We start from the raw sequence: 14,385 nt of genomic DNA, 5'->3' as shown, positions 1-14,385 counted from the left end.
TTTTTAAACCTGTACAAACAAGCAGGCTGTCAGCAGCATGTTACGCCGCTCTTCAGCCATAGAATAGATAAATAAACAACAGGAAGAATACACATAAGTGACATAACGGCGGGTAATAAAACAGTCGACACAGAACGACAAACACGGAGCCGTTCACACTCGACGATAATCCACACTACAAACTGTTGACACGACGCACAAACACTGAAGAAGGCGATGGCACAGGTGAACGATGGAGTGCGACGGTGAACACTGAACTCTAAACACGACGGCACGCACGAGACACTGATGGTGATGACCTCCGGCGCACGAATGTCCACGTAGCGTGTGCGAGTCCGGGAACCTGCCAAGAGGGGAAGAAGGGTGAGGGGGGGGGGGGGAGAGGGGAGAACAAAGATGCCAATGGCTGAGGAGATGGGGGGAGGAGTAGAGGGATAGGGGAAGGGAAGCCCGGGGATGGAGTGGGGAGAAATGGAGGAGGGAGGGAAGAGGGAGAGAAGGGAGGGAGGGTGCCCAAAGGAGCAAACACAGGAAGAGGGAGGGAGGATCAAAGTTGGTAGGAGGGGTAGATGGAAGGGAGGAGGGCATCATCATCAGGGACAGGGAGCTGGCGGAAGCCACCTTGGGAGAGGGTAAGGAGGGTGGAGAGATGGAGACCCAGTGGTACGTGGGAATACAGGCACGGCAGCGGGCGGGGGTGGGAGAGGATGGGGGAGACAAGCTGGTGAGGAGGATCGAGTTTTCGGGAGGTGTACAGGATCTGTATATCTCAAGTAAATGTGCTGAAAATTTTAAAGAGCCGTCTTCCTGTCCACCATCCCAGAACACGACACAATACTTTCTATCTGTACTGGACTCAATAGATTTAATATATGAAGAGAGACCAGTACAACCAAAGCCTGTTAATACGCCGATAGCGACACAGGGAGTTATGGACCAACAAGTAAACAACATATTCGTAGCACAACACGGATGGCAACCTCACCCCACACAGACCTATGGTAATGGTAATGGTAATCACAACGGTGGATATAAAAGAAATGGTCAAAAATTTAGCAAAAACAATTACAATGGGCGAGTAGCGTATGGCCAGCCTGTACAATATGTACAGACACAAGCTTCCGGCAATAATCTGCCGATCGCTTGGCAGCGCCGAACAATAACGGACAACCGAATAACCCATGACAGCGGAATTCGGCCAGCAAAGTAACACACATATGCCGAATAACACACAGAGGTAAAGAGAATTTCAGTCGAGAGCCTCTCAGGACAATCATTGGCGTAACTAAACACCAAGGGTCAACATAGTGGAAGTTCCGCCTAATCTTGAAGTCGATGCCACCGCGATGCTGGAACACTTGAACCAGTCACGGTAGGTCCCCTTTCTGTGACCTTGGAGGGGAGTGGGGGCACGAGCGTGATCGACACTTGCTTTATCAGATACGATCATGGCAAAGATGTGGGAGATGATATGCATCAAGGTAATGAGAGCACACGGAAAAACTGGACAGAGGACAAGGTACAAGCTACTATTAAAGCCAAAATATTTGACCTTGGTACCCATTGTGCTTGGCACAGGGGTTACGACTAATTTGATGTCACAGGGATTCTTTCAAGAATTGAAGAAATGTGGACGTATACCTACACTGGCAGTGCAAAATTGCACGGTACAAACTGCCACTGGTCAGAAACAATTAGGACAGTTTCCTGTACGATGCCAATTTTTTGATAGTAGAGAAATTAATAGTTGGTTGTTTAATCGGTGTGGATACATTTAGGACATGCGAAATACAAATTGACTCCACACGGGAATCAGTATCAGACAGCACCTGAAGAAGAGTGCACGTAGTTAAAATATCGTGCAGGAAAGACGCGAATAACCGGCAGAAACCCGATTAATCAACATGACAAGTCAAATATGACTTGGAAAAGTCACAGATAGGAACATCGGACACAGTAGACAGGAAACTTTAACGTCAGAAGATAAATAGATGGGTAGTAAAGCCAGAGAATGGAGTCCTTAAATGATCAGAGACCAAGTGGTCAGAAGAAAGGAACAAAGCACATAGCAAAAGAATGAAAGCTATATGGGCTACTTGAAAGGCAAATCATAAATGTAATGGGTGATCCGACACGATCCATACGCACATAATAATAATATGTGTCACATTTCTAGTCCCCCCGCCACTATTAACTGACTCATCACAGAATATTTACTCATTTTTCATAGAATTACTTGCACTAACTGAACACATTACTTTTTTATGAGATTCCATCGTTTTAGAGCAACGGACTAGTTCTTAAAGCTGTATTTAATGAAGGCATTATAGGAATCCTTGTTTATAGTAACAGTTTTTGGAGGAAATCTCTCGTTTTCACACACAGACCTACAGGAGAGAAAAAAACTCATGTTTTTGAAAAGTCCTGCTCCTTCAGTTACCACATTCAGTACCGGTATCGTTTTCCGTGGAAGTTACCAGAAATAGCAACAAGGATTTTATTCTCACAAGCTGCCGAAGATGGATCACTTTTACAGCTACACAATGTCAATACGATATCACCTTCACGATTATCAGTCAGAGTCCTTTTGTATTTCACTAACTACATGTCCATTTTAACAATTTTGACATGAAGACATAATTCCAAGCACAGATCGAACAGAACACAAACTAGCGTCTAGCATATACACGTTACAGCTTCTGGTGTTCGTTCAAGTGTTGAAGTTTGGAAATTCAAGTTCCGTGTAAGTTACACTATATCCAATATAATAAAACAAAAATATCTCCCGCTGGCTGTTGTGTTTCGTGATTGTTACAGAGCTGCCTATTAAACCACAAAGAGCTTCGCCATGATTGGTTCAAATGGCTCTGAGCATTATGGGACTCAACTTCTGAGGCCATCAGTCCCCTAAAACTTAGAACTACTTAAACCTAACTAACCTAAGGACATCACACACATCCATGTCCGAGGCAGGATTCGAACCTGCGACCTTAGCGGTCTCGCGGTTCCAGACTATAGCGCCTAGAACCGCACGGCCACACCGGCCGGCGCTTCGCCATGATATTATAAATAATGTCCATTACTGAATGTTATAGCTAGGATGTATGTGGCAGTCTTCGCATTACGTATATCGCCTACTCGTAACGTATGTGGTTATGTCGTCAAAAGGTTATCTTAAAAGAACCAGCTAATTAAATTCGTACTTCGTAGTATAAATCTCTTCATCGTATTGTACCCAACCGGCTTCATTTCTAGTTATTTAATACAGTAATAATAATTCGCCTTCAGGTTACAGTATTGACTTAACAAGCGGCATTCCCTTAATATTCGGACTTTTTTAGAAAACTGTCACTACATTTACCGCACAGGTCAACGAGGGTTTTGATTCCTACAAGTTCAATTAGGCGTTTGTTTTGAGATAACATTTTCACAGCGGAGTATTGCAAAAGCCAGCCGCCCATCAGTATTTTTTTACAGAACAGTAACGTAAAGAAAAAATAATACAACAATTTTTAGTGAGGCATGCTGTGCATACCCACTCAAATTTTGGAGTTTGTTTAAGCGACTGAGCATACCCGTAGTCGGCGACTCTGGTTGGATTAATGATGTCACATTGCCAAAAAATTTCATCACAATTCTGTACACCGCCATAGTACACGCGTCACAGGATGGGACGATCATCGCACCCCCTCTTACCTGCACTTCACGCCTTCTGACGCCTCTGCGATGGAGGTCAGAACCGCGTCGTCCAGACTTGAAATCACGCGGTTTTCTGATGGTAGGCAGAGGAAAACCTCTCAGTCACACCGCCACTCAGAATAGACACACAAAGGCCTTAGGGCGTGGCCGCAAAGGGCGTCAGCGAGACCACACCTCTCCTTGGGGGGTCGATTCCCACACATTTCGCGGTCGAAAGCGACGGTTCACAGTGCCTTAAGCAACAGTACGACGATCTTGACCAGTGGGCAAGCAACCTCACTCAACATTATCGCACCCCTTTGGACTGCAGTGCGACCGCAGTTTTGGTTCTGTTGTACAGAGAGGAACAGCTGCCGGACGTTCAGAACCATTTGACGAAATCTGAACGCAGTACGAAGTGGCAAAAGGTGCTGTGCTATTTCAGCCCTCCTGTTTCGTGTCCTCATGTGGTGTGGTCTCGGAGGGGTGCGACATCGACACGTAAGTGAATAAAGGGTCGTTCTAAGACACCCCAGATCGGCAACAATCTCGGTGTCGCCTGCCCGTCTTTTCTGAGGACAATAGAACTGTACCTGTGCATAAACAAACTTGACGACTGGACTCGCATTCGGAACGACGACGGTTCAATCCCGCGTCCAGCCATCCTGATTTAGGTTTTCCGTGATTTCCCGAAATCGCTCCAAGCAAATCCCGGGATGGATCCTTTGGAAAGGTACGGCCGACTTCCTTCCCTATCCTTCTCTAATCCGATGAGACCGATGTCTGGTCTCCTCCCCCAAACAACCCAACCATACTGTGACAAGAGTCCCTGGCGCCTGCAGCTGGGCCTTGCTGCTGCTCTTGAGCCTGCTAGTATGCTTGCAGAACTGCAAGCGTAGCTTCATTGACGACTTTTATGCCAGCCACTGAGGCAGTGTGTCTGAAATGGTCTCCTCGGCCACCCATAAGAAAACCGCGTAATTTCAAAACTGGACATCGTGGTTCTGACCTCTTCATCCACATCTACGTCAACATCTACATGGATACTCTGCAAATCACACTTAACTGCCTGGCAGAGGGTTCATTGACCCACTTTCACAATAATTCTCTATTATTCCAGTCTCAAACAGCAAGTGGAAAAGAACGAACATCTATATCTTTACGTGCGAGCTCTGATTTCCCTTATTTTATTATGATGATCGTTTCTCCCTATGTGGGTTGGTATCAACAAAATATTTTCGCATTCGGAGGAGAAAGTTGGTGACTGAAATTTCGTGAGAAGATTCCGCTGCAACAAGAAATGCCTTTGTTTTAATTATGTCCACCACAAATCCTGTATCATGTCTGTGACACGATCTCCCCTATTTCTCGATAATATAAAACGTGCTGCCCTTCTTTGTCTCAATGGACTCCGTTAATCCTATCTGGTAAGGACTCACTCTGTGCAGCCAGAGGATGGAAAAGCGTAGTGTAGGCAGTCTCTTTAGTAGATCTTTTGCATCTCCTAAGTGCTCTGCCAATAAAACACAGTCTTTGTTTCACCTTCCCCACAACATTTTCTATGTATTCTTTCCAATTCAGGTTGTTTTTAATTGTAGTTCCTAAGTATTTTGTTGAATTTACGACTTTTAGATTAGACTTATTCATCAAGTAACTGAAGTTAACGAATTTCTTTTACAGTCATGTCGATGACCTCACACTTTTCATTATTCAGCGTTATCTGAAAATTTTGGCATCATACGGATACCTTTTCTAAATCGTTTTACAATGTTTTATCTTCTGATGATTTTACTAGAATATAAATCACAGCATTAATTGGAAACAACCTAAGACAGCTGCACATATTGTCCCCTAAACCGTTTATATAGATAAGGAACAGCAGAAATCCCTTCTGTTTTACTGGATGGCTTTCCTTCAGTTACTATGAACTGTGACCTCTCTGACAGGAAATCACGAGTCCAGTTGCATAACTGAAAGCACGCAATTCGATTACAAGCTGCTTGTAAAGTATGGTGTGGATGGTCTTCTGGAAATCTAAAAATACGGAATCAATTTGAAATCCCTTTTCAATAGCACTCAACGCTTTGTCTGAATAAAGAACTAATTGTGTTTCACAAGAATGATGTTTCCTAAATCCATGTTGACCGTGTGTCATTAGACCATTCACTTTGAGGTAACTCATAATGATCTGCGCCCGTAATTTAGTAGATTACTCCTATTGCCTTTCTCAAATATTGATGTGACCTGTGCAGCCTTCCAGTCGCTGCATGTGGATCACTCATCGAGCGAACAGTTGTGTATGATTGTTCACTATGGAGCTATTGCATCAGCATACTCTGAAAGGAACATGATCGGTATACAGTATTGGCAGCTCTTCTCCTACACCACAGAGGTATCGAGAGGAAGGGGTGAAATGTGGGTAAGAAGGGGTGTGGCGACCTTCCCATCATGTGACATGCCCATGGTGGCGTTGGGCACAACTGGCTGAAATGTGGTGTCACCGACAGATCATTAATCCGCTTTAAACCCCGCATGTACTTCTGAGCTCTCATCTTCTTTTGCATGTGTCGACACATTGCTGTTTCGAGCATTGGCGAGCCCAAGGGTAACCTCGCAAGGCGCCAAGGTACTGCACCACTGCAGAGGAGAGGAAGGTGGATGCACCTTTGAGCCAAATTTCAAACTGCTTCATCGGATTGGGAGACAGTGTAGTCAGTCGCCTCCTAGGTGTCTCTCATGCTAGGAACTGCTTTATACTTTTGCACAAGACTTTCAAATTGGCCATTCATACATCAACACTTTCATCTGTCATCACAGAGAGCGCTGGCCTATATGTTGCATACGCCAAATAGTTCATGGGATTAAGTGATAGTCAAAGTGTTAACCTAACGACAGACTGAGTTTAAACTTTCTAAACAGCAGGCCATACTGAATTATAGTTGGATTACCCCATCCACATAGAGGCGACAAAAGTCATAGGATAGCGATATGCACATATGCAGATGGACGTAGTATCGTCTACACAACGGAAAAAAGGACAGAGCATTAGTGGAGCTGTCATTTGTACTCAGATGATTCATGTGAAATGGCTTGCGACGCGATAATGGCTGCACAATAGGAATTAGCAGACTTTCAATGCGTAATAGCAGTAGGACCCAGATGCATTGGACATTCCATTTTGGAAATGGTTGGGCAACTAAATATCCCGAGATCCAATGTGTCAAGAGTGTGGCGAGAATACCAGATTTCAGGCATTAGCTCTCACCACGGACAACGCAGTGGCTGACAGCCTTCACTTAATGACTGAGAGCAACGAAATGTGTGCAGAGTTGTCAGTGCTAAGGGGCAAGTAATATTGTATGAAACAACCGCAGAAATCAGTGTGGGACGTACGGTGAATGTATCTGTTAGGCCAGTGTGGCGAAATATGGTGTTAATGGGCTGTGGCACCAGACGATTGAAGTGAGTGCCTTTGCTAACAGCATGACATCGCCTGCAGTCCCCCACTGTATTGGTTGGTCCCTAGACGATTGGAAAACTATTCGATTCAGTTGGTAAGAGCTGATGGTAGTGTAACACATACCTCATCAAGCCATGGACTTAGTTGTCAAGAGGGCACTGCGCAAGCTGGTGGTGCCTCCATAATGGTCAGGGCTGTGTTGAGAGGGAATTGACTGGATCCTCTGGTCCAACTGAACTGATAATTGTCTGGAAATGAAAGTGCTCAGCTACCTGAAGACCAGTTGCAGCCAATCATGGACTTCATGTTCCCAAAAAACTACGGAATTTTTATGGGTGACGATGTACCATGTCTCCAGGCCACAATTGTTTGCGATTGGTTTGAAGAACGTTCCGGACAGTTGGAGCGAATGGTCTGGCCTCCCAGACCGCCCGACATGAATCCGATCGAACATTTATGGGACATAATCGATGGGTCATCTCGTGCACAGAATCCTGCACCGGCAACACTGTCGTAGTTATGGGCTGCTATAGGGGCAGCATGGCTCAATATTTTTGCAGAGGACTATCCACGACTTGTTGGGTCTGTGCTGCACTACACCGGATAAAAGGAGGCCCGACACAATATTTGGAGGTATCCCATGACTTCTGTCAGCTCAGAAGCCACTGAATGGCGCCTTGCGGAAGGTACCGTGCACCACTTCTAGTCATTTTCCTTCCTACTCCACTGGAATAAAGGAAAACCGAATTTCTATATGCCACCACGCGAGCTCTAATTTCTCTTATCTTGACTTCACTGCCGTTACGTGAAACATACATTGGCTGCATTTGAATTGTTCTTCAGTCAGCTGCAAATGCCTATTCTCTAAATTTTCTCAACAGTGTTTCATGAAAAGAATGTCACTTCCCTCCAGTGATTTCGACTTGAGTTCACAAAGCATGACCATAACATTTGAATCGTCAGCAAAACAATCGATCATTAATACAGCAGCACGCTTCTGAATTGCTTCGATGTCTTCTTTAAATTCGACCAAACAGGGATCCCAAACACTCGAGCAGTACTCAAGACAGTGGCACACTAGTATTCAATAGGCGATTTTTTTGTAGATGAGTTACACTTTCCTAAAACTCCCTCAATAAACAGAAGTCAACCTAAAGCCTCCCTACAGCTGACGGCCGATGAGGGACCCAACGTGCTTTTGTTCAGTAGCAGGTCTCCATATACTTTCTGTAAGCGCCCATTATTATCTGTGATGCGCTGGTTTTACGCAAAAATAGACAATCAGCGACAGCTCATAGCTCTCTGCTTAGAATGCATCTACATTACAGACGCCACTTTGAAGGTTACATATAGCGCCACCACCTATCTATGAAACTACACGGGCTAAAGCAGGAATATTCCAAGATGTCTCACTAGAAAATCTGCATTTTTTCAACCGAATTTGGCCGAGAAAAAATATTTTGCATTACCTATTGAACGCCCCTCTTATATATGGTATGCACATATTTTTTTCTGTAACGTATCTGACATGTCCGATGCTGTTGTGCTCAGCGATGTGGCGAATAAATAAACACTAAAGACATTGATGGCAGTGCCTATCAGGGGACCAAATAAACCAAATGACCAACTGAACTTCATCACCACAACCAACGTCCGCTGAGTGGTCAGCGCGACAGAATGTCAAACCAAGGGGCTCGGGTTCGTTTCGCGGCTGGTTCGGAGATTTTTCTCTGCCTAGGGACTGGGCGTTGTGTTGTCCTAATCATCAACATTTCATCCCCATCGACGCGCAAGTCGCCGAAGTGGCGTCAAATCGAAAGACTTGCACCCGGCCAATGGTCTACCCGGCGGGAGGACCTAGTAACATGACATTTACATGTACCACAACCAACGACCTCATCCTACTCCACAGACAGAATTCTCAAAGCCGTGTCCTTCCCCTCCCCCCCCCCCCCACTCCCCCCACATAAAACTATCTTTCTGCAATTTTCTTTCTACACGGGTGTCACAGATTTTATAATTTTATAACTTCGTTTAATAAAAATGAAGTTTCATTAAATTATTACTTAAATGAACTACACTGATAAAAAATTGCGTATAAATTTTCTAAAAACAAAGCAAAATATTTATGTAACTGCTTATGGCAGCTACTATACAGTACAAATTGAGGATTTTGCATGTGTCAAAGTTTCATTTGCACAAGCATAACAACAAAATACCTAATACTCAGTAAGGGCTACTTACAGATGCTTGAGCAATGCAGCCGATGACCAAATGGCAGAGCCTACGAGTTTTTTACACACGAGGGTTCAGCTTAGTTGAACAGCGTATAGCTGTCTATAGGCCACGACTACAACTATCTAATATGATGCATCAGCCACAGTAGGCTTCTCGCTGAACTGTTTCTTATTTAGGCAGCAGCACCTGTCTTGACTGCTTCGTCCACCGTCACGTCTCGTCCCAGTCCTCAATTGGCAGCGAGCGGCAAAAATCGGAAAGACTTCGGTCAAGTAACATAGTTACTTCAGCATCCGCTTATCAACATTTGAGACCTTACAAACTGTAGCTATTCTAATGTTATATTGTTGACTGCGTTTACTGAAACTTATGGCTTGACTTTTTTGAGTTCATAAACATTTTATTTTTATCTGTTAATACTTTTATATTGTAATTTCATGTACTGACACGTTCCATGACCTTGGAGATTTGCTCCTCAATTTGGTCCAATGGAACTTGACGTATAAATAAAATTTAATGGCATGAACTCCATTGTTGCGCATGAGCGAGATGCGTATGCTCCCTGTCCCCTTGTTTGCCTTGTTAGCAATAAACGTCTGTTCTGTAGTAGTAACAGTAGTAGTATCTTAATTATGCTGCTTGGTTGAAATGACACTACAGATTAAACAGCGATAAAAGCCTGCGTTTACAGTCGCGGACCAAGGGAAAGGCGCCTTCCTTTAGGCAGAAGATAGGGGTGGAATTAACATAACTTTCCTGGTTAGTTCTTAAACTGTCTTTCTTTCTTGCTTTTTGCCCAGTCAGTTTTTTCCGTTCCCTCTTGCCTGTCCCCTTGGCGGGCGAAGGCTGTCTCGCAACCCCCTCGGTACGGTCTTGGCCATCACAAACCGCTTCGGTGAACGATAAAAATTAGGTCAGAACGGTGGACTGAGAACATGGATCGGCCGTCGGGCATTCAGTTTTGTGTCAAACGTGGTAGGCAACAACCAACATCCAACTATATCTATTATAATGTATTTATTCCCATATTACTTAAACTTACGAAAGAAGGTCTTCACTGCCCAAAAACGTGCTGTAAGAATAATATGTGGTGCTCACCCGCGATCATCTTGTAGACATCTGTTTAAGGAGTTGGGCATTCTGACTACTGCTTCACAATATATTGATTTCCTCGTGAAGTTTGTTGTAAATAATTCAGTACAGTTCAAAAGGAACAATGAGGTACATAATTACAATACTAGAAGGAAAAATGACATTCATTACTCAGCGTTAAGGTCTTTATCACAGGAAGGGGTGCACAACGCTCCAATAAAAATTTTTGACCACTTACCGAGTGATATAAAATGTCTAACAGACAGCAAGGTAAAATTTGAAAACAAACTGAAAAAATTTCTCCTTGACAACTCCTTCTATTCCATAGAAGAATTTCTATGTTTGTAACGTGTAAAAGGTGGTAGGTGGAATTGCTAACTCAATCAGTATATCATGTTTTCATTTCTGGGGAAAAAGATAATAACTATTATATGGTGATGTTTGGAGTAGAAATAGATCTACAAATTAATTTGCAACATGAATGTAAATTGACTCGTTCACATCATGATGATTTATCGTGCAAAATGATCCATGGAAAGTAACTAACTAACTAATTAAAAATGGTTCAAATGGCTCTGAGCACTATGGGACTTAGCTGCTGAGGTCATCACTCCCCTAGAACTTAGAATTACTTAAACCTAACTAACCTAAGGACATCACATACATCCACGCCCGAGGCAGGATTCTAACCTGCGACCGTAGCGGTCGCGCGGCTCCAGACTGTAGCGCCTAGAACCGCTCGGCCACTCCGACCGGCTAACTAACTAATTACGCAGGCATCTGACCAAAGAAAACTTCTTGGAGATTAAAACCGTGCGCCAGAGTGGGACTCAAATTTGGAAGCTTTGCGTTTCGCGAAAGTGTCGTACCGACTGAGCTACCCAAGCACAATCATAACTCGACCGCGCAGCTTTACTTCCTCGAGTGCCTCTTTTCCTGCCGTCAAAACGTGACAGAACTTCGCCTGTGAAGCTTTGAGGGGGAACTTGTGAGTTGGTCTTGGAGAGCTGGGGCGGTGGAGCACTTGCCCAAGAAAAGCCAAGGGTCAAAAGTTCTTGTCCTAGTGCGGCATACTGTTTTAATCTGCCAGGTTCCAATTCAGCACACACTCCGCTGCACAGTGAAAATTCATTCTGGCAATATCTACCACCAGCACCTACAACACTCCTATCTAACTCACAGCTAAAATGATCCACAAGCGGTACGGAAGGAAAATAACAGATCCGACGATTTTCCGGTATCGGCTCGCTATAGGGTATTGTCACCCCTATTGTTTACAAGTGATGCCCGATTTTCTCCTTTTCCAATTCGTACAAGATTGAAGCATTTATGTCGAGAGACACGACCCAAGTGCAAAACAGGCTGTGATGCATTCAGCAGCGTGCAGCATTTCCTCAACAGTCAGGGAACTAAAAAGAAAAATGAATTGATTTTTACAGACCAAACTTCTTGTCTCGTAAGATTAAACGAAGGCATAAACTAGGACTGACATGTTACAGTTCGAACGAGTTCACACACAACATTTAGACGTGAACAGAAATAACAGGTATAGCTATATCAGATAGGCCTACCGCAAAATCTTCAAATACTAAGCGACATTAGCACTTCTCGCATAGCTGATTAAATTGCTCATACGGTATCAGAAGTACGATCATTTAGTATTTTTGATCTAGTTCTTCGTTCCGGAATACGTAAATTTGCTCATATATCAGCAAAGATTCGTAATAACATTCTTTCACTGAAAGGCGCGTCCTGTCATATATTCTGTTACCAGAAACATGAAATCATTCACTTGTAATGAAAATGTGGAATTTCAATATATTATCTTGACGACACAGTAACTTCTATCCACCCAATGCTTTATCGCAGTTAATAATAAACGCTCTCAACCAATTAAGAATTTGCGATAACCAGAAAGTTACGAAATTGTTTTAATGTTTTCTGTTCTCACCAGATAGTGCTGCTGTCTTGACGGCAGTTTGATGTCGACGCGAGCAAGGCACGACGGGAACTAGTCTGCTTGTTAGGGTACTGCTACTATGTTTCGGTCTTGAGTAACGTAGGGAATGGGTTTATTTGATAACTGTCATTTGCACGTTGTTGAGAAATCGCAGTCCCGGACACACGGCATGATTCACTGCAAAATTATTGATACGGACATTATCTCTAATAACTCATTTCTGTCGAGGCAATGTAAACTTTTATTTAATCAGTTCAAACAGACAGCGGCGATTTCTGTTCCTGCGAAACGATCAATAGCATTTGCTGAATTCACAGAAGGAACTTTATATTCATAACCTTAATTCTATTGATCACTAAAGATGGAAAACAGTAGAGATTGTGTAGACTTTCGTTACAAACTGCCATTTAGAATTTTACAATCACGCATTCCATTTCGTGAAAAAAAAAAAAAGTAGCCAAGTCATGATTTGATTTGATTTCTTTTTGTCGTGTCGATGACGTACAAGTAGTGTACTAGTAATATACGACATTGTAACCCAAGAAATGGAATTCATTTTGACAGAAGTACGTATGTACATACTTTCATTCATAACTGTGGTTTCGGCTAATTGCATGGGGAATCTCAGCAGCCAGCATAAAAATCTGTAGGATGCAGAAAGAGCAGTCAGGGCTAGCGGCAACGTAAATAAACAGGAAACACGTAGATAACATTTTACACAGCAGAAAATAATGAACCTGCCAAGCGTATGCATGTAAATTAGCATATCCTGCTTTCAAATATATTTTACACATTACTGAAAATCTACAACAAAATAAGCATATCCATAGCCACAACACAGGAAACGTTCGTAATTTCCACATGTCTCAGTGTAGAATAGCATTGTATCAGGAAAGTGTTCTACAGAACAGCGGAATTATTTAGCAGCCCATGTGGGGAGTTATAACTGCAGTGACGTTAATATTCTATCATTTCCAATGGAACAGTGTATTTCTCAATAAAAGAATTTTTTAAACTATAAAAAACAGCCTTATAAATTGAATATGTAATTGTGGCCAAATTCAAATTTTGTTACTTATAATTTACGATTGTTATTTGTGAACAGAATTTTGTCTTGTTTCTCTCTCTGTCTTCTTTCTTTCTCTGTCTTCTTTCTCAAATTTGATTTGTCCTATATTCAGTATACTATTTATGTACACGATTACTCAAAATGGACCAAATAAATGAAATGAAACGTTAATCTAATAAGGACCCAGTGGTCTCTGATAAATACACAGAGAAGAGATTTATTAACGAAGACTGCATAAGGATTTTAATCACATATTAAAAAAAATATATAAAATGGGACATGGAATCATCCTGTCATGAGTTTAAAAATTTGAGTCATTTCTTGCAAGTTATAGGCATTGTTATGATGTTTCATTACCTATTGAGTGAGTTGGAATTAAAATTGCAGTGAAGACATGGGTAACCCAGAGAATAAAAAAATTAGCAGACACCCTAAGAAAGTTAAGCAACTCTGACAGAATGTTTCGGCATTAAAAGCATATGTGAAACTTCAAAGGAAATTATATAAGAAAGCTGTAATAACGTCTGAGAAACTTAATAACATGTGTGAGGAAAGGCAGCGACAAAATAAAATCAACGGGGGAAATATTAAATGGGAACATAGATAAATATAAAAGAAAAAAATGAATTAAAAGTGAAGGGAAGACTGTTGAGGACCTAGTGCAGATATCCAACATATTCAATGAACAATATAAAAGATAGTAGCAAAACTAATTCAAAGTAAATGTAATTTCTGCTTGAGAGTGCAACTCGCTGTGGATGATAAAACCATGTTTCTGTATCCTGTTAGTGCACTAAAGGCACAGAATGTAATAAATATGGTAAAAAAACAAATTGTTATGTGGCAGTGATGGAATTCCAACAAAGTAATATAAAGCGCAATGCAAGA

At 42.5% G+C, this 14,385-nt stretch overlaps 1 protein-coding gene across 1 annotated transcript in view; it reads right to left on the bottom strand.

Annotated features, from left to right (window-relative positions):
• Positions 1-12,464, bottom strand: part of LOC124789920 (serine/threonine-protein phosphatase 6 regulatory ankyrin repeat subunit B-like) — a 365,119-nt gene extending 352,655 nt beyond the window's left edge. The window contains exon 1 of the mRNA XM_047257440.1: positions 12,420-12,464. The gene's annotated coding sequence lies outside the window, so the exon portion shown is untranslated. The remainder of the gene's footprint in view (positions 1-12,419) is intronic.
• Between the last annotated feature and the right edge of the window lie 1,921 nt (positions 12,465-14,385).

Source organism: Schistocerca piceifrons, chromosome 3 (genome assembly GCF_021461385.2).
Source record: "Schistocerca piceifrons isolate TAMUIC-IGC-003096 chromosome 3, iqSchPice1.1, whole genome shotgun sequence".
Taxonomy (NCBI): Eukaryota; Metazoa; Arthropoda; class Insecta; order Orthoptera; family Acrididae; genus Schistocerca; species Schistocerca piceifrons.
This window is presented reverse-complemented; position numbering and strand designations above follow the sequence as displayed.